This window comes from Rhinopithecus roxellana, chromosome 1 (genome assembly GCF_007565055.1).
Source record: "Rhinopithecus roxellana isolate Shanxi Qingling chromosome 1, ASM756505v1, whole genome shotgun sequence".
NCBI lineage: Eukaryota > Metazoa > Chordata > Mammalia > Primates > Cercopithecidae > Rhinopithecus > Rhinopithecus roxellana.
This window is the reverse complement of record NC_044549.1, coordinates 27,664,107-27,689,419: the sequence shown is the minus strand read 5'-3', so window position 1 is coordinate 27,689,419 and position 25,313 is coordinate 27,664,107. Positions and strand designations below refer to the sequence as shown.

Here is a 25,313-nt window from a genome sequence, read left to right as displayed (position 1 = left end):
TTAGACTACTTTTAGATAACAGTGGACTGAGAGTCTCAAGAATTCTTTTCCAGTCATGAAGTAAACTACTGACTCAAGATGCAGTGGAACAAAAATTAATTTTATAGAAATGAATAAATTAAAGAGAGAAATTTAAATGTAATATTTGAAATATTTTGGTAATATTTATGTTTTATTTTTATGGCTATATGAGAAAAATTTTTCTTCTCTTTAAGATATATCTAACCCACAATAGATTTTTTGTAAACAAAAATGGAAACTTTTAAAGGAACTTTGATTCTCACTGACCCCTGGAAATGCAGACACCTTTATACACTCTCCTTACGATTCACAGAAGCATTCATTATTTGCATAGATTCAATAAGTGTTTGATTTTGCATTACTCTTTTTTATTACAAATGGTAATTTTAATGCCCCATATTAAGGAGGAATAATTCCAACTTCGTATGTAAAGTCAGTACCTACAAAGCCTTCTCAAGAATATTGGCCTGGTACTTGTGTTCATAAGTTCTCAGTCTACCAGGTGGTAAAAAGGTTACTCAGCAGACCAGGAACTACGACAAAACTTGGGAATTGCTAGGAAAAGGAATTCATCCAATCTATAAATACTGGAGGTAAAATCTGGTAGAGAAAGTTTTGGGGATTTGTTTCCTAGTTTCAAGATAGAAATGCAACGTCTTAGTTCATTCAGATTATTATAATAACAGACCATAAATCAGGTAGCTTATAAATAACAGAAATTTATTTCTCACAGTTCTGTAGGCTGAGAAGTCCAAAATCAAGGTGCTAGAAGATTTGTTGTCTGGTGAGGACATGATTGCTGGCCCATAGATAGTCATCTTCTTCTTGTGTCACTCCATGGCAGAAGGGAAAACTCTGGTCTCTTTAGACCCTTATAAGGGCACTAATCCCATTCATGAGGACTAAATCATGACCCAGTCACCTCCCAAAGGCCTCACCTAATACCATTATTTGTGGAGTTAGGATTTCAAGGTATAATTTTTTGGGTGGGAGATATTTGGTTCACAGCTAGCAGTTAATAAAAGACTTAAAAATTCCAATCCAAGAAGCCTTATAAATATTTCGGGATGAAATAAATCCTTTAGACTTAATAGTTACTGCATATTATACAACTCTAGATTTATGGAAAAAATCAATGAGACACATATAATTAACACCACAAGTGTGCCTAAATACGTAATCTGGCAATATCTGTTAGGACTTGACTTTTTTGTGTGTGGTCAAGAATAAGCTTTAGTGACCACTTTGGCAGCGCATATACTAAAATTAAAATGATAGATGATTTGCATAGCTCCTGTGAGTGGATAACATGCAAATTTGTAAAGCATTCCATATTTTTTATTACCGCTAGACCAACCCTATAAGAAATGCTTGAGTCCGACCGGGCGCGGTGACTCACGCCTGTAATCCCAGCACTTTGGGAGGCCAAGGCGGGAGGATCACGAGGTCAGGAGATGAAGACCATCCTGGCTAACATGGTGAAACCCTGTCTCTACTAAAAAGACAAAAAGTTAGCCGGGCAGGCGCCTGTAGTCCCAGCTACTTGAGAGGCTGAGACAGGAGAATGGCATGAACCCGGGAGGCGGAGTTTGCAGTGAGTAAGCCGAGATCGCGCCACTGCACTCCAGTCCTCTGTATCAAAAAAAAAAAAAAAGAAAAGAAAAGAAATGCTTGAGTCCTATACCTGAAAACAAAAAAGAATATCTACTATCATGAAAACACACAAAATGCACTTGAAGAAGATGGCAGATAGGAGGCAGGGCTAATGTGCATATCCCCTTTGGCAAAAACATAAAAAGAGACAAAGAAGGTCATTATTTAATGACAAAGGGATCAATTCAGTGAAAGGATGCAACAATTATAAAGATATATATTCACCCAACACAAGACCATCCAGATATATAAAGTAAATATTCTTAGAGCTAAAGAGAGAGAGAGATCCTACTAAAACAACAGTTGAGAACTTCAACATCTAGACAAAAATATCAATGAAGAAACATTGGATTTAAACTGTACTTTAGACCAAATGGATCTAAAAGACATTTATAGAAAATTTCATCCAACAGCTGCAGAATACACATTTTTCTCATCAGCACATATAACATTCTCCAAGATAGACCATATGTTAGGTTACAAAGCAAGTCTCAAGAAATTTTTAACAACTGAAAGCATGTCAAGTCTTTTCAAATCACAATAGAATAAAACTAGAAATCAACAACAAGAGGAACTTTGGAAACTGTACAGATACATGGAAATTGTACAACATGCCCCTGAACAACCATTGAGTCAATAAAGAAATTAAGAACAAATTTAAATTTTTAAAATTTCTTGACACAAATGAAAATGAAAACACAATATACCAAAACTTATGGGTTATAGCAATAGTAGCACAAGGAGGGAAGTTTATAGCAATAAATGCATAAATTAGAAAGTGGAAAGATTTCAAATAAACAACCTAAAAATTCACCTCAAGGAACTAGACAAGCAAGAACAAACTAAACTGAAAGTAGAAGGAAGAAAACAATAAAGATAGGAGGAGAAGTAAATGAAATAGAGACAAAAAATGCAATACAAATGATTAACAAAATGAAAAGTTGTATTTTGAAAAGATAGACAAAATCGATAAACCACTAGCTAGATTAACCAAGAAAAAAGAGAGAGAATCCAAATAAGTGAAATAAAAAAGGAGACATTATGACTGATACTATGGAAATTTAAAGCATCATTAAAAACTATTACAAACAACTACAAGCTAAATATTTAAAAACCTGGAAGGAATGGATAAATTTCTGGACATATGCAACTTCCCAATATTGAACCAGAAAGAAATAGAAAATCTGAACAGATTAGTAATGAGTAACAAGATTGAATCTGTACTAGAAAGTCTCCCAACAAAGAAAAGCTCAGGATTAGATGGCTTTACCACTGAATTCTACCAGACTTTTAAAGGACACCAATTCTCATACTATTCCCAAAAATTGAAGTGAAGAGAATTCTTCCTAACTCATTCTACAAGCCAGCATTGCCATGATACCAAAACCAGACATGAACAAAACAGAAAAGAGGAAAGTACAGAGCAATATCCCTAATGTATATAGATGCAAATATCCTCACCAAAAGACTAGTAAATCAAATTAACAGCATATTAAAAGAATTATACAAAATGAACAAGTGGAATTTATCTCAGTATGCAAGAACGGTTCAGCATATGTAAATTGATCAATGTGATACATCACTTCAACAGAATGATGGACAAAATCCATATGATCAGCTCAATAGATGCAGAAAAGGAATGTGACAAAATTCAACATCTTTTCATGACAAAATCCCTCAACAAATTAGGCATGGAAGTAACATATGTCTACATAATAAGAGCCATATAAGACAAGTAAATAGCTAACATACTCGATGGTGAAAAGCTGAAAGTCTTTCCTCTGAGAACTTGAACAAGGCAAAGATGCCCACTTTACCACTCTTACTCAATATATTCCAATACTGGCAGCCTGAACAATTAGGCAAGATAAAGAAATAAAAGTCATCCAAATTGAAAAAAGAGGAAGTTAAATTATCCCTCTTTGCAGACAACATGATCTTATATGTAGAAAAGTCTAGAGACTTTTGCCAAAACCCTCTCAGAACTGATAAACAAGTTCAGGAAAGTTGCAGTCTATAAAATCAACATGCAAAAATCAGTAGAATTTTTATACACTAATAAGTAACTGAAAAAGAAATTAAGAAAGCAATCACCTTTATAATATCTACCCAAAATACCTAAAAATACATTTAACCAAGAGATGAAAGACCACTATAATGAAAACTACAAAACACTGATGAAAAAAAATGAAAGCACAAATGGAAAGACATCCTATGCTCATGCATTCGTAGAATTAATATTGTTAAAAATGACCATACTGTCTAAAGCAATGTTCAGATTCAGTGCAATCCCTATCAAAATATCAATGACATTCTTCATGACAATAGAAAGAACAATCCTAAAATTTGTGTGGAACCTCAAAGGACTCTGAATAGTGAAAGCAATACTGAGCAAGAGAAAAAAGCTGAACCAGAATAACATGGTCTTGGTATTAAAACAGGCACACAGAACAATGGAACAGAATAAAGAACCCAGAAATAAATCCACATGTTTACAGTCCACTGATTTTTGACAAATGAAACAAGAACACACGCTGGGGAAAGGACATTCTCTTTAACAAATGGTATGGGGAAAACTGGATATCCATATGCAGAAGAATAAAACTAGATCCCTATCTTTCAATATGTACAAAAATCAACTAAAAAGATTAAACACTTAAACACAAAACACAAAACTATGAAACTACTAGAGAAAAAAAACAGAAGAAACACTTCAGGACATTAGTCTAGGCAAAGATTTTATGCCTAAGGCTTTAAAAGTACAGACAACAAAAACAAAAATAATTAAATAGGACTGTATTAAATTGAAAATCTTCTGCACAACAAAGGAAACAATCAATAAAGTGAAAAGACAATCTATATAATGGGAATAAATATTTGCAAATTATTCATCTGACAAGGGACTAATATCCAGAATATACAAGGAACCCAAACAACTCAATAGCAAAAAATAAAAATAAAAAGTCACTTTAAAAAGTGGGAAGGCCGGGCGCGGTGGCTCAAGCCTGTAATCCCAGCACTTTGGGAGGCTGAGACGGGTGGATCACAAGGTCAGGAGATCGAGACCATCCTGGCTAACACGGTGAAACCCCGTCTCTACTAAAAAATACAAAAACACTAGCCGGGCGAGGTGGCGGGCGCCTGTAGTTCCAGCTACTCAGGAGGCTGAGGCAGGAGACTGGCGTAAACATGGGAGGCAGAGCTTGCAGTGAGCCGAGATTGCGCCACTGCACTCCAGCCTGGGCGACAGAGCGAGACTCTATCTCAAAAAAAAAAAAAAAAAAAAAAAAGTGGGAAAAGGAACTGAATAGACATTTCTCAAAAGAAAACATACAAATAACCAACAAACATAAAAAAAAAAAAAATGCTCAACGTCATTTTCAGGGAAAAGCAAATCAATAGGTTTCTTGTTTTCACATATGAGTGAGAATATGTGGTATTTATCTCTCTGTGCCTGACATACTTTGCTTAACATAATGTCTTCCAGGCTCAATATCATCTCACCCCAGTTAGAATAGCTATTAACAAAAAGATAGAAAATAACAAATGCTGGTGAGAATGCATAGAAAATGGAGCTCATACACCGTTGGTGGAAATGTAAATTTATACAGCATTGTGCAAAACAGTATGGTAGTTTCTCAAAAAACTGAAAATGTAACTACCATATGATCCAGCAATCCCACTTCTGGATATTTATTCAAAGGAAAATACATCTGTATCGTAGAGGGATATCTGCAACGCCATGTTTATTGCAGTACTTAACATACATAATAGCTAAGATATGCAGTCAACCTAAATGTTCATTGATGGATGAATGGATAAACAAAGTGTGGCATATATACACAGTGGAATACTGTTCAGCCATAAAAAAGAATAAAATCCTGTCAAGTGTGGCAACATGGGTAAGCCTGATGAACATTATGATAAGCAAAGTATGTCAGGCACAGAGAGATAAATACCACATGATCTCACTCATATGTGAAAACAAGAAAACTGTTTTGAGTCCATGGAAGTATAGAGTACAACTGAATATTAGAGGCTGGGAAGGGTAAGGAGGAGGAGAGAATGGGGAGAGATTGTTTAAAAGATATCAAATTACAGCTAGATAAAAAAATGAGTCTGGTGCTCTGGAGCACTGTACAGTACATGTGGTTAATAATAATTTATTACATATTTTCAAAAAGCTAGATTGAGAGGATTTTGAATGTTCACAACACTAAGAAATAGTAAATGTTTGAGGGGTTGATTATGCTAATTACTCTCTTTGATAATTACATGATGTATAAAAGTATCAAAATACCACTCTGAATCCTACAAAAAGGTACAATTATTATATGTCAACTAAAAATCAAAGGGAAAAAATAATAATCTTTAAAGATTATTTATGGTCATAGGGGATTAGAGAGGGAAATACTGCTGGAAAGAAAATGTCCAAGACTTGAAAATAGACCAAAGAGTGTGCCAGGGATTTTTTTTAATGGAGTACTGGGCATTGCCTAGTAGACCCCCTAAAAATTATTTGACTCTACAGGGGCATGAAACTCTCATCTTTCTATTGACTGGGTAATTATGCAACTCCATAGAGGTAGTGATTAACTTGTAGAAAACCAATAGCCTTTAAAAAATTCTTAGCAATAAAATGATCTCGGTTCATAATAATGAAAATGAATTTTGTTCAGTAGAGAATATAAACCTCTACACAATTAGTTCTCTGTATCTACAGGTTCCATATCAGTGGATTCAACCAACTACAAACAGAAAATATCTTTAACAACTATTTGTAGAGCATCTACATTGCATTGGGTATTATAAGTAATGTAAATATGATTTATAGTATATGGAAGGATGCATGCAGGTTATACACAAATACACCATTTTGTACAATGGACTTGAGCATCCATGGATTCTGGAATCCACAAGGAGTGCTGAAACCAATCCCCTGCAGAATGACTAATCCAAAATTTCATATGAACCAGTTAAAAATTCTCACCAGTGGTCGGGTGAGGTGGCTCACACCTGTAATCACAGCACTTTGGAAGGCTGAGGTGGGCGGATCACAGAAAATGGTAATTGTGATGCCATGAGTGTGATGAAAATTATTTCAACTTTGACTCTAGACTATTAAGGAAATAAGGCCGGGCACGATTGCTCACGCCTGTAATCCCAGGACTTTGAGACTCAAGGTGGATGAATCACCTGATGTCAGGAATTTGAGACCAGCCTGGCCAACATGGTGAAACCCTGTCTCTAGTAAAAATACAAAAATTAGCTGGATGTGGTGGCAGATGCCCGTACTCCCAGCTACTCAGGAGGCTGAGTCAGGAGAATCGCTTGAACCTAGGAGGCAGAGGTTGCAGTGAGTCGAGATTGCGCCCCTGCACTCCAGCCTGAGCGACAAGAGCGAAACTCCATCTCAATAATAATAATAATAATAATAATAATAATAATAGATAATATAAGATGACATCTTGTCTCACAGAAACCTGACATTTTTAGTTTTTAGGTTGTTGAGAAGTGCCATGTTTTAATTCAATGGCCTATATTCTAATCCAGGTATTTCAAATACACATTCTATTATGCTATCTTGGCTATCTTACGTAATTGTTTCTAGATATCTCCCCCCACCCCGCTTTATCTATTTTCACAATTCTGTGGATTGAGGACCAGGATTTAAATGTTAATCTATTGAATAGGTAGAAATGTGCTTTTCTCTGTTACTGCTATTAAAAGAATCCATGAATTGTGAAAGGTTTTATCTCTGCAGTATAACTCTCCATTTGGAAGTGACTTACATATTTATTTCTTTGGCTCTGATGATCCAAACTAAAGTATTAGCAATAAAAAATGTTTTAGGAACATAGAAATTTAATGTTATGAAAATATGTGAGTATATTGAGAGAGACTGTAGCAGTGAGTATGTAATATAATTTTATGTATAATTTTAAGATTGCCATTGTAATTGTACATATTTATGGGACACAATTAATGTTTATATACATAAGTATGTTATATAATGAAGAAACCCAAGTAGTTAGCATGTCTATCACCTCATATATTTATTATTTCTTTGTGGTGAGAACATTCAAAAGATTTTCTTCTAGCCGTTTTGTACTATACAATAACTTAGGGTTAGCCATAGTCTCCCTACTGTGCGATAGAACACTAGAACTTATTCCTTCTCATTGTGACTTCATACCGTCTTGTCATCTTTCTCTTCCTGCCTTTCCTCCTCAGTCTCTGGTAACCACTGTTCTACTTCCTGCATCTGTGATATCGACTTTTTTTTTTTTTCCAGATTCCCCATGAATGAGACTATGCAGTATTTGCCTTTCTGTGCCTAGCATATTCACTTAGCATGATGTCCTCCAGTTTCATCCATGTTGTCAAAAAAAATAACAGAATTTCATTCTTTTTTATGGCTAAATAGTATTCTAATGTGTATATATGCCAAATTTTCTTCATTTCTTTATTTCATTTATTGTTATATAGTTAGGTTGATTCCTTATCTTGGCTATTGTAAATAGTGCTACAATAAACATGGGAGTACAGATATATTTTTGACATGATTTCCTTTCCTTTGGATACATAACCAGTAGTGAGATTACTGGATAATATGGTAGTTCTATTTTTAATGTTTTGAGAAACCTCCATACTGTTTTCCATAGTTACTGTACTAATTTACAATTCCACAAGCAGTGTGTAAAACTGTTTCCTTTTCTCCAGATCATTGCCGACACTTTTCTTTTGTCTTTTTTATAATAGCTATTCTAACTGGAGTGAAGTGGTATCTCATTGTGGTTTTAATGCAAATTCCCTGATGATTAGTGATGCTGAGCATTTTTTCGTACGCCTGTTAGCCATTTGTATGTCTTCTTTTGAGAAATATCTAGTAACGTCTTTTGTCCACTTTTAAACTATGTCATTTGTGTGTGTGTGTGTGTGTGTGTGTGTGTGTGTGTTTCCTGTTGATTTGTTTAAGTTGATTATATATTCTGGATATTAACCCCTTGTGAGATGTATAATTTGCAAATTTTTTTTTTTTTTTTTTTGCCTTTGTAGAGACTGGCTCTTCACTCTGTTAATTGTTTCTTTTGAGGTGTAAAAGCTTTTCAGTTTTCTTTAATTCTGATTATTTGTCTTTGCTTGTATCACCTGTGCTTTTTAGGTGTTACTTAAAATCCTTGCTCAACCCAATGTTATAAGGCACTTCCTCTATGTTTTCTTCTAGTAGTTCCACAGTTCTGGGTTTTATGTTTAAGCCTTTCTATCCATTTCGAGTTGACTTTTGTATACGGTGAAAGGTAGGGGTCTAGTCTCATTTTTTGCATGCGGATATCCAATTTTCCCAGCACCATTTATTAAAGAGATGGTCTTTTTTCCCAATATGTGTTCTCACACATTTGTTGAAAACCAATTGTCTGTAGGTGCACAATTTTTTCCCTGGGCTCTCTATTCTACTCCATTGGTCTATATGTCTGTTTTTATGCTAGAACCATACAGTTTTGGTTCCTATATTTTGAAATTAGGTAGTGTGATGCTTCCAGCTTTGTTCTTTTTACTCAAGATTTCTTTGGCTGTTCATGCTCTTTTGTGATTCTGCATGAATTTTAGGATTGCTTTTTTTATTTCCATGAAGAATGTCATTGATATTTTGATAGAGAATGCATTAAGTCTGCAGATCCCTTTGGGTAGTATGGTTATTTTAAGCATATTAATTCTTCCAAACCATGAACGTTTTCATATATTTTTGTACTCTTCGATTTTTTCATCAAAGTTTTGTTGTTTTCAATGTATATAAATTTCACCTTCTTGATTAAATTTATTCCTAGGTATCTTTTTTATGGTAGCTATTATAAGTGGAATCTTTTTCTTACTTCTTTTTCAGATGTTAGTGCATAGAAATGCTGCTGATTTTCATTTATTTATTTATTTATTTATTTATTTATTTATTTATTTATTTATCTAGAGACAGAATCTTGCTCTGTCGCCCAGGCTGGAGTGCAGTGGCGTGATCTTGGCTCACTGCAAGCTCCGCCTCCTGGGTTCATGCTGTTCTCCTGCCTCAGCCTCCGGAGTAGCTGGGACTACAGGCGCCTACCACCACACCTGGCTAATTTCTTTTATTTTTAATAGAGACGGGGTTTCACTGTGTTAGCCAGGATAGTCTCGATCTCCTGACCTCGTGATCCACCCGCCTCGGCCTCCCAAAGTGCTGGGATTACAGGCGTGAGCCACCACGCCCAGCCTGAAATGCTACTGATTTTTGTATGTTGATTTTTTTATCTTGCAACTTTAATAAACTTGTTTTTTTAGCTCTAACAGTTTTTTGGTGAAGTCTTTTGGGTTTTCTATTTATAAGATCATGTCTGCGAACAGTGACAATTTGACTTCCTTCTATTTAATTGAATATCTTTTATTTCTTTCTCATGTCTGATTGCTCAGGCCAGGACGTCCAGTACTATATGGAATAGACATGGTGAAAGTGGGCATTCTTGTCTTGTTCCTGTTCTTAGAGGAGAAACATTTTAGCTTTTCCTGGTTCAGTATGATGTTAGCTATGGGTATGCCATATATGGCCTTTATTATGTTGGGGTATATATCTTCTGCACCGAATTTGTCGAGAGTTTTGTGTTTTATATCATGAAGAACTGCTGAATTTTGTCAAAGGAATTTCTGCATCTATTGAAATGATCATATGGTTTTTTTATTTTTTCCTGTTAATGCAATATATAATGTTTATTGATTTGCATTTGTTAAACCATGCTTGTGTTCTTGACATGAATTCCACCTGATTATAGTGAATGATCTTTTTAATGTGTGGTTGAATTCAGTTTGCTATTACTTTGTTGAAAAATTTTTGGCTATGTTTACCAGTAATATTGTCTTGCAGTTTTCTTTTTTGGTTGTGTCATTGTCTGGTTTGAGAGTCAGGGTAATGTTCTCCGCATAAAGTAAGTTTGGAAGTATTTCTTCCTCTTTAATTTTTCTGTAATAGTTTGATGAAAATTGTTACTACTTCTTTGAATGTTTGGTAGAATTCAGCAGTGAAGCCATCATATCCTGGGCTTTTCTTTGATGGAAGACTTTTTATTACTGATTCAATTTCCTCATTCATTATTGGTCTTTTGAGAGTTTCTTTTATTTTATAATTTAATCTTAGTAGGTTCTATGTGCCCAAGAATTTATCCATTTCTTGTATGTTATCAAATTTGTTGGAGTATAGTTTTCGTAATAGTCTTTTATGGTCCTTTGTAGTTATGTGCTATCAGTTGTAATGTCTACTTTTTAATATCTGATTTTATTTGTCTTTTCTTTTTTGTTCTTAGTTTAGCTAGGGTTTGTGAGTTTTGTTTATATTTTCAAAAAAACCTTGTTTCATCAGTCTTAGGAATTCTTTTAGTCTCTAATTTGTTTATTTCTGCTCTGAGCTTTATTATTTCTTCCTTTCTATGAATTTTGTATTTGTTTTCATTTTCTTTTTTTTCTAATTCCTTGCGATGCACTGTTAGGTTGTTCATTAGAAATCTTTCTTCTTTTTTGATGTAGTGTTTATTGCTATCAACTACCCTCTTAGAACTGCTTTTGCTGTGTCCCATAGGTTTCAGTGTAATGCTTTAACTTCCACTTTTATTTTAAGTATTGACCCACTGGTTATTTAGGAGCATGTTGTTTAATTCTCATGTATTTGTAAAGTTTCTGAAATTTATTTATTCTTGATTTATATTTTTATTCCATCGTGGTCAGAAAGTATACTTGATATGATTTCAGTGTTCTTATATTTTTAAGATTTGTTTTGTGCTTTAACATGTTCTATCCTGGATAACATTCCATGTGCAGTTGAGAAGACTGTGAATTCTGCAGATGTTGGACAGAAGGTCTCTTAGGTCCATCGAATCTGTGGTCCCTTTGATTTATGGTCCATTTAGCCTGTGGTCCATTTGGTCTATAGAAAAGTTCAAGTCTGGTATTTCTTTCTTGATTTTCTTTCTAGATGATCTGTCCATTGAGAGTGGGGTGTTGAAGTCCCCCATTATTATTGTATTGCAGTCTATCTTCCACTTTAAATCTATTAATGTTTGCTTTATATGCCTGGGAGCTTTGGTATTGGGTGCATAGATATTTATAGATGCTATGTATTCTTACTGAATTGACTCCTTTATCATTATATAGTGACCTTCTTTATCTTTTTTTGTAGTCTTTAATTTGTAGTCTATTTTGTCAGATGTAAGTATCTACTCCTGCTTGCTTTTGGTTTCTATTTACATGAAATACCCTTTTCCATTCCTTCACTTTCAGTGTTTGTTAGTCTTTAATGGTGAGGTGTGTCTCTTGTAGCCACTATATAGTTGGGTATTTTGAAAAAATATTTATCCAGTTACTTTATATATTTTAATTGAATAGTTTATTTACATTCAAGGTTTTTGTTGATAAATAAGGACCTACTCCTGTCATTTTGTTGATTGTTTTCTAGATTAGACAACATTTTTTCTAAAACTGTTTATAAACAGTTTGATTATGATGTGCCTCAGAGAGGATCTTTTTGGATTGAATCTGATTGGAGACCTTTGAGTTTCCAGAAGAATACAGATGTGGATCTAATGTCCAGTGTTTGTTAATTGTTGTTTTGTAGATCCTTTGCTCCTCTCTTGTCATTTATCTGTGCGGTTTGTGGGGTTTTTTTTTTTTTTTTTTTTTTTTTTGGTGCTAAGCTTTGTTTACTTTCTCTTTTTTGTTTATCTGCTGTAATTTCTTTCTTTGTGATTATTATGGAACTAACATAAAGGGTCTTTTAGCTATAATAGTCATAATATAAAGTTAAGACAATAGCAAGTTAACTTTGGTCACATCAAAATCCCCTAGACTCTTCTCCTCTGCCTGACAATTTATATTTCTGTTGCCTTATTTTACATCTTTAGCTATTGTGTATTCCTGAACCACTAATTGGAGCTGTTGTTGTTTCTGACCATTCTGACTTTGAACCTTCATACTAGAGGACTGAAAGATGTACATAGCACCATTACAACTCTGGGATATTCTGAGTTTGATTATAAATTTAACTTTATTGGTTAGTTTTATAGATATATGTGTTTTCATGATGAAAATTATTGTTTTTCCATTTCCAATTGTAGCACTTTCTTAGACATTTCTTGTAAGGCTAGTTTAGTGGTGATTAATTCCCTCAGCTTTTGTTTATCTGAAAAGGTCTTCATTTCTTTATTTCTAAATAATAGCATTGGTGAATATAGTATTCTTGTCTAACAGTTTTTCATTTTATTTTCAGCACTTCAACTACATTATTCCATTCACTTTTGACCTGCAAGGTTTCTGCTGAAGTATCTGCTGATAGTCTAACAGGAATTCCTTTATATGTGACTTGATGCTTTTCTCTTGAAGCTTTTAGAATTCTCTTTGTTTTTGACTTTGGACAGTTTAATTATAAAGTGCCTCAGAGAGGATCTTTTTGGATTGAATCTAATTGGTAACCTTTGAGCTTCCAGGAGAATACAGATATGGATCCAAAGGTCCACAATTTCTACTAAGACTTGGGAAATTTCCAGCTACTATTTTGTTAAACAGATTTTCTGTGCCTTTCTCCATCTTTTCTCTCTCTGGTACTTCTACAATGCAACAATTTGCTTAATTTTGTCCAATAAATCCCACAGGCAATGTTCATTCTTTTTTATTTTTATTTTTCCCCCCACTCTGACTGGGTTATTTCAAAGGACTGTATTCAGGTATAGAAATTTTATCTTCTGTTTGATTTAGTTGGTTGGTTGAAGACTTCTTTTGTATTTTTTGTTTGAATTCTTTAGCTTTAAGATTTCTTTTTAGCTCTTTTTTATGATATCTATTTGTTGAATTTCTTATTCAGATCAATAATAGTTTTTCTAATTTCATTGACTTGTTTCTCTGTATTTTCCAGTATCTCACTGACTTTCCTTCGTAACATTATTTTGAAATACTTTTCAGGTATTTTGTAAATATTCTTTTCTTTGGGGACAGCTACTAGAAACTTATTGTGTTCCTTTCAGGTGTTATATTTCCTTGCTTTTTTGTGTTTCCTGTTTCCCCTATATTGATATCTGCACATCTAGTGAAACAGTTGCTCTTTCTAAATTTATGGAAAAGCTTTTGTAAGACTTTTTCCTGTAGATGGGTCCTAGGACATCAGTTGGGTGTGGTGCATTGGCTTTAGTTCAAGGTGGGCTCGGTAGCATGGTCTTTACACAGTTTCTTTAGCTGTAATCCTTGTCAATTGTATCTGTGATTGCCTTGGTGGACTAGGCTGTGGGAATTGTGATGGCAGTTGTGATGACAGTGGTGTGGCTTTTCTTTAAGTAGAAGAGCTGGAATGGTTGTCAGGCCTGGTACATGTAGGTGCAGGAGGCTGGGTGGCTGTGTGGTGGTCTCTTTGTGGAGGTAGGGCTGCTGCTAGACTAGCCATTGAGTCAGTTGCAGTTTCACATGAACACAGTAGTTTGGTTGGTTGTTCAGTGGTTTCTCTGAGGAGGCAGAGCTGCCTCCGGCCTGGTTGGTGGGGATGGGGCATTGCATGGGTTTGAACATTGTGGTCTCAGTTGTTCCACCAGGCCAAAGCTTCATGTAGGTGGGATCATAGAGCTGCAGGCAACAGTGTTCACATAGTGGAATGGCAGTAGGTCCTCAGGGATAGAAAGAGTGGCCACTGGACCCCATGGCAGAAGCATTCTAACAGTAGGTCCATTTTCAAGATGGTGCTGTGCCATAGCAGCTTAGGTCATGGGGGTTGAAGGGGTCTCCTATTCTGAGACCACCCTGATTCTGGGAGGTATGCAAATTCCCAGAAACTCTCCAAACTGGATTCAGGGCCTGTGAAGACTCAGCCGGGGGGCTATATTATAGAAAGGGTCATTGACATCTATGGTGACAATGGAGACCACTTGGGGTCCCCAGCTTACTTTTATCTTATAAGAAGAAATATCTCCTGATTCAAAGCCTGTCCTGGTGAGGGAGACAGTCTAGCAAGAGTAGGGTGTCTTGCTCCCTTCTCTATGGTGCTGTCTTGGGTTTCCATGATCCACAGAGATTTTGCATTTTCCTTCAGCATACTTTCTCAATTGCTCCAGCTGAAACGTGTTGTTTATTCACTGTTTGGTTCCTTTTTGTTTAGGGGGTGCAGCAAATGCTAGACCACTCTAGCCAGTCACCTTCCTGATGTTATTCCTGTTTATACTTAAAAAAATGTATTAATATGTATATATTTTTGTATGTATGTATGTGTGTGTGTGTGTGTGTGTGTGTGTGTGTGTCATATATCCACATTTAATTTCTCAGTTAACTTTAGGCATCTATCTGCCACAGAAAGAGATTAAGAATGCCAGGTGAAATCAGAGAAAGTGAACTAATATTCAGCTTCTGATCCTACAAATAGAAATTTACAGAAGACAATTGTCTTGAAAGTCAGGCATCATTAAACAGGATTTTCTAGATTCTTTTATCTAGATCTCATGACTGAGATCAAGTTTGATTGGCCTCACTTATGTTATGCCTCATGAAGGGAAGAGAAAAAGAAAGAGAAAGAGAAAGAGATGAAGAGAGAGAGAGACAGAGACAGAAAAACTAAGAATAAATGAATGAGCATATGCTTCTTGAAGTCCTGGTAGTTGGTGGGGAAAGGATGGCAAAGGAGAGGACAGAGAAAAGGTTCTGCATGAAGAAGGGCTTTATTATCTGTCTAAAATTGAAAACAGGAATTGACATGGTTATGAGAGGGCCTGAGTCCATTCAGGCTGATCATGGTTTCCTGAGTGTCTTCAAGCCTCAGTTGGGAGTCTAGCCCACAGATACTTCTAACATGGCATGCGGTAGTTATGCATATCTTTGCTGTAAAGCAGGTAGATACATGGTCTTCAGGGCATTCTAGAATCACAGACTTTCCTGTATATCCCAGTGAAGTGATGAAGAGGTGTTAAAATTGCCCGTGGATAGCAGAGACTTGGAGTCAAGACAAGGTTGCCACCATAGACTTTGAGACTGGGTGAAGATGTGGGTACTATGAGTTCTAGCAGAGTTGCCAACATGTCATCCCAAAAGCCTAGTGGAGCCTGTTGCCTATTGGCAGTCACCAATCTGGGGTTCATATATTCTGCACAAGAGACAATAGAGATCCAGTACCTCATGGATCTGAGGAACATTCACCTCATGTCTCCTTCACCCACTTCTGTAAGGACAAGGTCAACCCCTCTCATACATATAAACTTGAGAAAAGTAAAGAGAAAGAGTGAAATCTGAAAGACTGAGCACTTACCTATAAAATAGTGTATTATGTGAAAGAGTTAAATTTGAAACAACCCTAATAGGATGTTTAACTTTGAAGAGACTGAAAAAGGATTGTTGAAACCAGAGGAGTTGGAAATATTTTAATGGATAAGTTAAAAGAAAAACAAAACTTCTACTCAGCATGGTTAGCAATTGTGAAAAAGATAAATGCAGTTTTAGAAACTTAAGGAACTTCTCTTGGTGCCACCGACTCATATTGGAATTAAATGTTCAAAGTCAGATCCTAGTATACACCTAGAGTTTAGAAAAATAATTGAGTTAAGGAATTAAATTTTTGGTGTTTCTCTTATGTTGTTAGGGAAAAGTAATAATACTCAATTGACACTAATATCCTGAAGATTGGAAGAATATACTTCATTTTGAATTAATACAAATTTTTAATGAGATTTCGCCACTTCTTGGATAAAATACACTTCAGACTACTCAACTTTGATACAGTAGAATGAGACTTCAAATACAAAGTCTGGTTTGAGGAACTTAGCATTATTTACAGTACCACTTCCGGTAAAGCACTTAACTCCTCTGAATCTCAGTTTCTTTACCTATAAAATAGGTAACATCTACCTCTGGTAACTGTGATAAATCTCATATATTGTGGCACACCTGAATGTAGAGTACACCAAAGGCAAATCTGGCATGCTGCCTGTTTTTGTATATACAGTTTTTTTGAGGGAAAAAGAGCCTTGCCTACTTATTTATTCACCTTTTCTACAGTGGCGTCACACTGCAACAGCAGAGTTGAATATCTGTGATACAGACTGTGGCCTGTGCTGTTAAAAATATTTACAACATGAAGTTTGACAGAGAAAAAATTGCCAGCTCTGGTGTAGAGTATCATAAACAATCAAATGAGCAGGTGCTATTATTTTTATCACGTTATACGCCATTTGCTGATTCCATGCTGACATAACTGTGTTTTAGCAAACAATTTTGTTTAAAAACCACCTTCTTTCTAGGCAGGGGTTATCCTGGGTAATAGAGAAGACTAGCTTTTCAGTCAAAAGCGTGCTTCTCATTGCAAAATAACCAACTGGGATCAGAGTTATAAAGCAGCCTGCTCAGAATTTGGTTTGTCATTGGCTAAGGCCTGATCTCCCTGCTTGAGTTGATATAGTTAAACTTGGAAATCTAAAATTTAAGTACCACCTGTTCTTAATTCTCCTTGAGTCATTCCTCACACACCATTGGTATTGAGATCAAGGGGCCAGCCACTCTCCCTCAACTTTACCGTACTTCCCAGAGGAGTGTCAGCCAAACATTTTCAGTTGCCTGTGTGCACATGAAATCAGAAGACAAACTACTTTTAAGAAGGACACAGCATTCCTACTTTGATAATTTTTCCTTTTCTTTGTTCAAAAGTCTATCCTCATGTGGACTGACAACAAAGCTGTCACCTGCTGCAGGATGAATTGAGTGAGAATAAGAGACGGCTATTACGTGAAAGGGAAACTTGGGTGAATTTGGCAAGATTCTAGGTTATGAAAAAATAATGATTTCAAACACTAGTTTATTATTAAATGAAGTCAGATTTTAACAACTTCTTGTTATAGGATATCCAGCAATGGGAATGTAACATACTTGGGTTAATTATGTCATTCTTTAGGGAAAAAAAGTTAGTTAACAGCTAGCCACCTGCCATGTATTAAAAAATAAGAGGCTGTAGATTCCTTTCTGGAAAGAGAACATTTTTGAAAAGTAGATGCTGTAATTTTGCCAAAGGCTGATGAAACCCCAAAAGGTAATTATGTCAGCCTGAGAAGACTATAATAGTGAAAATAAGATTTACAAAAAGAGTTACAGGTTTTCGGCCACCATCAGCAGACAATTTTAAATTTGGAAGTGAATGCCGTTGTGCTTGGGCATAGTTTAAATGTTTTCCTCCCCACCAAATGTTTCTCTAATCTGCCTGAAAAACTTCCAGTTTTCTCTCTTCCTCTTTTCTCTATTTCCCTTCTTTTCTTTCTCTCCCACCTCCTCTCACCTTGTCACCCTTCTCACAACCACAAATGCTCTTAACATAACTTAGAATAGTATAGAAATCTGTGCTCTTTCAACACAGAATGGAAAGCAAAACATTTTTGTAGGATGTCACCATTGCTTTTTATTTCATATTAGAAAGTGTTGTACAGGCCCTGTAAGTCCAGTTTAGGGAATCTGTCCTATAGATATACTTCCAAGTATGCAAAGCTATAGTATGAAGGTCTTTATTGCAGACTGAGGATGGAAAAAAAGAAAAGGAAAAGAAGTGAAGCAGAGAATAGAAACAATAGGAACAGTGGGGAAAAAAACAGGACAGGAAAAGACAGGAGGAAGACTAGGAGCTGGGAGTGGCACTAACACAGAAAGCTCCAGAAATGTGGTGTGAGAGAAGAGCTGGCAACAAAGGCTTCCCTTTCTTGGTCTACAGAGGACTGTACATAAACTATACACATTTTTTAAAACTCAGTGTCCTAACTGTAGAAAATCCCATATTATTTCGCTGGTGAGGCATCAGGGACTTGGAAATGAGCCCAAAATATTCTAGAGAAATATTTGGTATAACTGAGGATACTTTTCATTGACACTGTATTAAGGAAGGTGCCAGAGACAAAGAAGACAGCATTAGGCTGCCACAGGTATTTATTGTAATAAACTTGGTGGGGCAGGTCATGTGACACCATGAGCCCTCAATTATCTAGCCTTCAGGAAGAGAAAAATAAGTTAGGAATAGGCAGTACCAGGACTAGGGAAACATAATCAGCGAGAGAGTTGGCCTCCAAGTAAGGTGGCAGGGATCTGGTTCAGGGTCCAAGTTGATGGAGCAAATTTTTTCTCTATCTGGGCTTGAGTTGATATCCCAAGATTCAAATTAGGTGTTTGGGCCCCAGCAGCTGGAGTTTTCCAGTAGCAGTGCTACTCAGAAACAGGTGGATGGGAATTGTGTGGTTTCTGGAGTATGGAGATCCATCTGGGTTGAAGTAGGATTCTAGCCAGTTGCTGGCAAAAGGGAGAGAGGGTCCAACTCTTAGGAAAATTGGGACTGTTTCAGAACCCTGTTGTGATTGTTGGAGCTCAGAAACAATATCCAATCCTAGTCAGAAAACTGGAGTATAAATCAGGACCTGAGGCAGTTTCCCAGTCCCATGAAAGTAGGCTAGCAAGTTGGGTAAGGAAAGCATAGCTCAGCAGGTGCAAAGGCATCTTGAAACTCACACCTGTTATGGAATTGAGTTATTCCAAACTCTAATGCACATTCCACAGTCAGGTTTGTTCATTTGGTTCAGGCACGAAAAGGGCAATGTGAGAAGCAATGAAGACAAAAAGAAATGACATTCATGATGAGATCATAAGAAATGTTTTGCAGGGTGCTAGCAATTCAAAAGATCCTGGAAGCACAAGTTAGAAAGATAGTTTTCTGGAGGGTGAATAAAACAGTTCAGGGCTGACTACTTCAATTTTTAATCTATTAATTTGTTCTCCAAAAAGTTAGTGGTGGTCTATTGACCTGAAGAATAGACTGCTCAACATTACCGACTTCAATCTCACAAGCAAAATGTAAATGAGTAAAAAGCAAGTTAACTGTTCAATTTAAATAGAAAGCAAGTGTCTGGGATATCTTTGGGTTCATACTCCTTACTTTCTGTATCCCAAATCAGAAGCAGATGTGGCATATATAGTTAATGTCATAGTACTGTGAGTAATTGATAATATGTGAAATTTGGTAATACTGTACTTAAGGCAGAGAAAAAAATTTCCTATTTAATAAGTACCTTTAAGAGTTTACGCTAACATCTTAAATATTTTTGAAAATTTAGTTTATACACATTTTAATTTTTAAGCCTATATTATATATCAGATTTCACTCATGTTTTCCAACAGTGGAATTCTATATGGTAACTCAATTATAATAATAATATTTTCTTAGAGATGCCAAAAATTATTTAGCAGATGTAACATGCTTTCATTCATAATATATATGTGAGTATGAATATTTATACCCAGATTTATCCATCGTATGATTATATTGAAAGGAATAGATTTAATGCACATCGTGATAATTATCATTAGTGGGTGTTTACTATTTGTTAGACACTGTGCTAAGTGATTTTACAAACATTAACTCGTTTAATAATAAAAAAATTCTACATAGCAAATATTCTTACCCTGATTTCTTAGGGGAGGAAACTGAGAGTTAGCATCTTAAAGCTAAAAAGTGGTAAAATTGCATATGGCCCCAGAACTAGAAGACAGTGAAACTGGAATTCAGACCAAAGTCTATATTGATGAGTGTTCATGCTGTTAACTTCTATGCTACATTACTTTCACAAATTAACTTACTTGATTCACTAATGAAGTCAAAGTTGTACAATTTATACATAAGCCAATTAGCTTTGCATAAAGAAAAGAACACTACACTTCATTGTCACCATACCTGCCTTCTGCTTGAAATATCTGTGCCTCTAATTTCAGTACATTTGGGCAAGGCTGAGGAGCCATTTTAATACAAAACTTGTATATGAATGACTCTTTAAATTCCACATTTTGATGCTATGGTATCTAATATAAAGGATAATAATTTATTAAATTTCTTAGCACTTTTTAACTTTAATTTAATAGCAGATGGTATAATAGAAAAAGTTTACTGTAGGCAATGCTATTTACTTCTCTACTTTAGTTTGCCCATCTATATAATAAGGACTGAATTAGGTATTTTTCAGATTCTGTTTATCCTTGAAACTATAGTATTCTAAACATCTAATTAATTGCTAGTCAATTTATATTTACTAGAAATAATACAAGACAGAGGAAACTAGCATTTATGGAGCTGTTTTATGTACCTGAAGTGTGAATACACGCACACACACACACACAAATTTATTCATTTAGTTCCCTGACTTAATTTGCATGATAATATTGCATAGCATGTGATATTCTATGCATTTTACAGAGAAAGCATAGTGACTTAGAAGTCACATAACTCTCCAGAGAGCTCAGTCATAAAATACAAATCTGCAATGCCCTTTTGCTTAATGAGTAATCTTCAGTTTATTTGGAAAAGTAACTTGTTTAGAACACACTGTGTTTTAGTTAGGTAGCAAATTAAGACATGAAATAACAGAACTTATCATAGAAATGTTTATTTCTTACTAATGTAACTTTAGCAGTGGGTCTTTAATGGTCTTAGAAGAAAGGTGGAGAACATATACCTCCTTTCAACTTCTGACTGTAAGTTACATCTATCAATTTCATTACATTTTTACAAGACAGACAGATCACACAGTCCTGACCTAAGCAAGGGCAATTTGCAAACAGGGTCTTGTGTTTTCAGGCAGAGCAAAATGAAACTGGATTTTATAAACAAACCTATTGCACTGGTTCTGCCTAAGCCTTATCTCCATCACTGATAATAATGCAGATAATTGAAGGGCTGCTGCTTTAACTTTTTTTTTTTTTTTTTTTTTTTTTTTGAGACGGAGTCTCGCTCTGTCGCCCAGGCTGGAGTGCAGTGGCACGATCTCGGCTCACTGCAAGCTCCGCCTCTCGGGTTTACGCCATTCTCCTGCCTCAGCCTCCCGAGTAGCTGGGACTACAGGCACCCGCCACCTCGCCCGGCTAGTTTTTTGTATTTTTTAGTAGAGAAGGGATTTCATCCTGTTAGCCAGGATGGTCTGGATCGCCTGACCTCGTGATCCGCCCGCCTCGGCCTCCCAAAGTGCTGGGATTACAGGCTTGAGCCACCGCCCCCGGCTGCTGCGTTAACTTTTTAACTATGCTTATAGACACAAAAGAATAAATAACACAGAGCTTATGTCTTCTTGATAGTAGTGTCCTTTATTTAGAAATTTCCAGAAAACTGGAATCTAATGAGATTCTAGAACTTTCTTCTTGATATGGAGTTCCACAATGGCTTTACTGTTTCTCATGTTCACCATTTCACCTCCAGTGTTTATTGCAGTGTAGGTGCATATATATTTGTTGCATGAATGTTAGAATGTGGTTATAGTGATAGCGGGTAATTAGTGGGTGAAGTTGCTAATATTTTAGCACCTAATTGAAAAGCCTCTAAATGAAGGTAAATGTTTAGAAAGACATCGCTGGAATTCGGAAAACATTGCAACAGTGTAAGCCTTGTGGTCAACTACCTTCTCTCAATTTATCTGTATTCAAAAAGAAGGAAATCTTTGTCCACAGTGGTTTAAGCTGTTTCTGGCCAAAGGCTGACCTTTTTGCTAAAACAGATTTCACAAATGTGGACAAACTCAGGCAATGACTGCCAGAGCCCTTTAGAAGAGAAGGCTTAGCAGGAGCACTTTTAGGCTTTGTATATCCCTGACTCAAGTGCCCTTTGCTGCTTGCCAGGGAGCTCAGGGAGGCAGAGATGACATTTTAATGATGTACCATAACCTAGACCTGTGGTTCTCAACCTTTCCAAGTACAAGATTTCTTTTAAATGTCAAACTTTACAGAATCCCAAGAGATTCTAGTTGCATTCTTTGAATCAGTTGCTGAGGAACTACAAAACAATAAAGGTCCCCTTGAACTTAGTAGTAGTTTTAAATACATTTATACTTTATTAATTAAAATTACATATATTTGAAAAACAGTCAGATGCAAGACAAATTTATTCAGTCAATTAACTATATTTGATGCACTATGGATTTGAAGATGTTTTGCAGTAACTCTGAGGACAATAGGTTGAGAAGCAGTGAATTCAGTGGAAGCACTAATTCCCATAGTGCCAAATACAGCTTAAAGATAGTATGTAGTGCTCCGTGTATATAGTTGACATAGACAGGTACTTTGCGCAGTTTTAACTATTTATAAAGGAACACCTGATTATGAATATTCTACATTTAATTAGGAAGTAGGAGGTGCAGGGTGTATGTGTGTATAGGTGTGTTGAATATTTATTCATTCATTTGCTATTCTAGGCATTGAAGAAAGTGGTAAACATTAATAATAAAAGCTGACGTTCCTATACGAATGTTCCTCATTTTATGATGGAGTTTCATTTCAATCAATCCATCATAAGTAGAAATATTGTAAGTTGAAAATGCATTTAATACACCTAATCTATCAAACATCATAGCTTAGCCTAGCTTATATTAAATGTGCTCAGAATATTTACATTAGCCTACAGTTGAGCAAAATCATCTAACACAAAGTCTATTTTATAATGAAGTGTTGAATATCTCACGTAACAGTATTATACTGCATCACTGGACAGGGAAAATTCAAAATCCAAAATTCAAGTATGGTTTCTACTGAATGAGTATCTATTTTGTCCCATCATAAAGTAGAAAAATCATAAGTTAAACCATCATAAGTTGGGGACCATCTGTAGTGATTATTATTGACTAAACAGATTTGAGTTATGTGTTTTAGGATGTATTAATCTTATTATTAACTTTATTTTACAAGTCAGTACACATAGAGACGTGAAGTAGAATGCCCAAGACTACAAATCTAGTACACGGCAGAGCCAGCATTCCTACTCAGTGTGTTTAGCCCTCAAGTCTGTGCTTTTAATCATTTTGCTGTACGGCCTCTCAGAATGTTACTACCCCCTCTCTCATATACCTTACATTGCCTTCAATGAAAAAGAAAACAATCCAATAAAAAATAATTAAACTTTATAAATTTATGCATAGATTCCTTCTGTGATATAGAGTGACTGCTGGCTACTTATTTTCTATAGGGATGTTTGGGAGAGCCCCATTGAGGAAATGACATTGGAGGATTAAATAAGGATATGTTCAAACTTCTTTCTTCTCAGCCAGCTCATAACCACCAGAGTCTTTTTCCTCTTTAGGTCAACAATCAAAAATACAGTCCCCATGAGGTCATAATTTGTAGCATCTATATAATGATTAGATTGCTAGCTCAGTCATGTATTTTCAATATAATTTTATTAAATATTTTTCACATTGTATGTGTAAATAATCTCTGGGCTAATAAACACTGCCATAGTAGTTCAATATTAAAACATTTTAGGGATCGTTTTTACTTTGTGATTTTACTGCAAAGTTCTGTTACACTGAATCATTCCCCATTTTTCGTCGTTGTTGTTTTCATGCACTACATCTTGCAAGAACACAGCGTAAGTTCTAAGAAGTTGAATCAGAAGTAAAAAAAAAAAAAAAAAAAAAAAAAAAAAAAAAAGTCTAATCTACTAAATTTAAGCCAGTGGCACTTCAGGCTAGCCAGCCTTTCTTCTCAGCTATGTTGCCAAGACTTTTGTATTTTGAATTGCTTTCTCCTTATTCCAGCAGCTGAAGGTTGGAACAGTACAATCATGAGTATAAACAGCCTTGCAGAGGTGGGATCCCTCTCATCTGTACTATTTCTCCTGATTCTCATGTTCTTATAGTTTTCACCCAAGAGGTCTGCTTCGTACATTTCTAGGATGCACTGGTGGCTTGTTAATCTAGAAGCATGCGTAGCTACATGCTATGTGATCACATTTGGTCTGAAATATGTGGGTCACAGAGGGCACAGCTCTAACCTTTTGGAGGAGAAGGTAAAGCTTCTCTTCTCTTAAAAGCTATTCCCAATACTCTTCTTTCTCACATGCAAAGCTCTGTGTCTCTGCTTTTACATATTTTTTTGGAAGATTCAAGTCTTTTTCTCTTTGAAGAGACCTCTTCCCAGTTAATCACTTCAGCTTTACTAACTCATCTTAAATTTTCTGTGTGATTCCACATCTGTTTGGGGACACCTATCATGATTAAGTTGTCAGTTGACTCTTGTGCCTAATTTCAAGAATTTTTCATATAATTCCTTGGAACACATTATAGACATTGGCTCAATGCATTTCTCTATGAGGGAGCTAGAATAGAGTTGATGCAATCTTGTTTCCTTCATGAACTTTTCTCTTGACAGCTTAATAATCAATGTCCAGTATCTACCCATCCTTCCATCTCTATGTGGCTTTTTTTTCTTCAGGAAATATTTATTGCATACCTATACTCTGCTTTACAACTTGCAAACTGCTGTGAATATAGTTTTGAAAACTTCAAAATCTCTGTCGTAGAACAAAGGCAAAAGAAACAAGATTTCTGGGGAAACAGCATCCTATGCTGTTAGATAATACTTTTTAGATATAGGAGAATTAACATGAAATTGTGTTTATGTGAATATGCAACATGTACATATAATTCTTAATGATAGTAATATTTTATTGAGTGATTATGATGGGCTAGATTTATATAAAAACTTTAGCCCATATTAATCCATTTGACTTTCATAATTACCCAGTGAATTAAGTACTTTATTATGTCAAAATTTTAGATGGGAAAATTGTAGCACAGGAATTCCAAAAGTTTGTCCAAGATTACAGA

At 35.6% G+C, this 25,313-nt stretch overlaps 1 pseudogene; it reads left to right on the top strand.

The window, feature by feature from the left end:
* Window positions 1-1,261: 1,261 nt before the first annotated feature.
* On the top strand, window positions 1,262-1,360 carry LOC115892127 (annotated as a pseudogene).
* The last annotated feature ends 23,953 nt before the right edge of the window (window positions 1,361-25,313 follow it).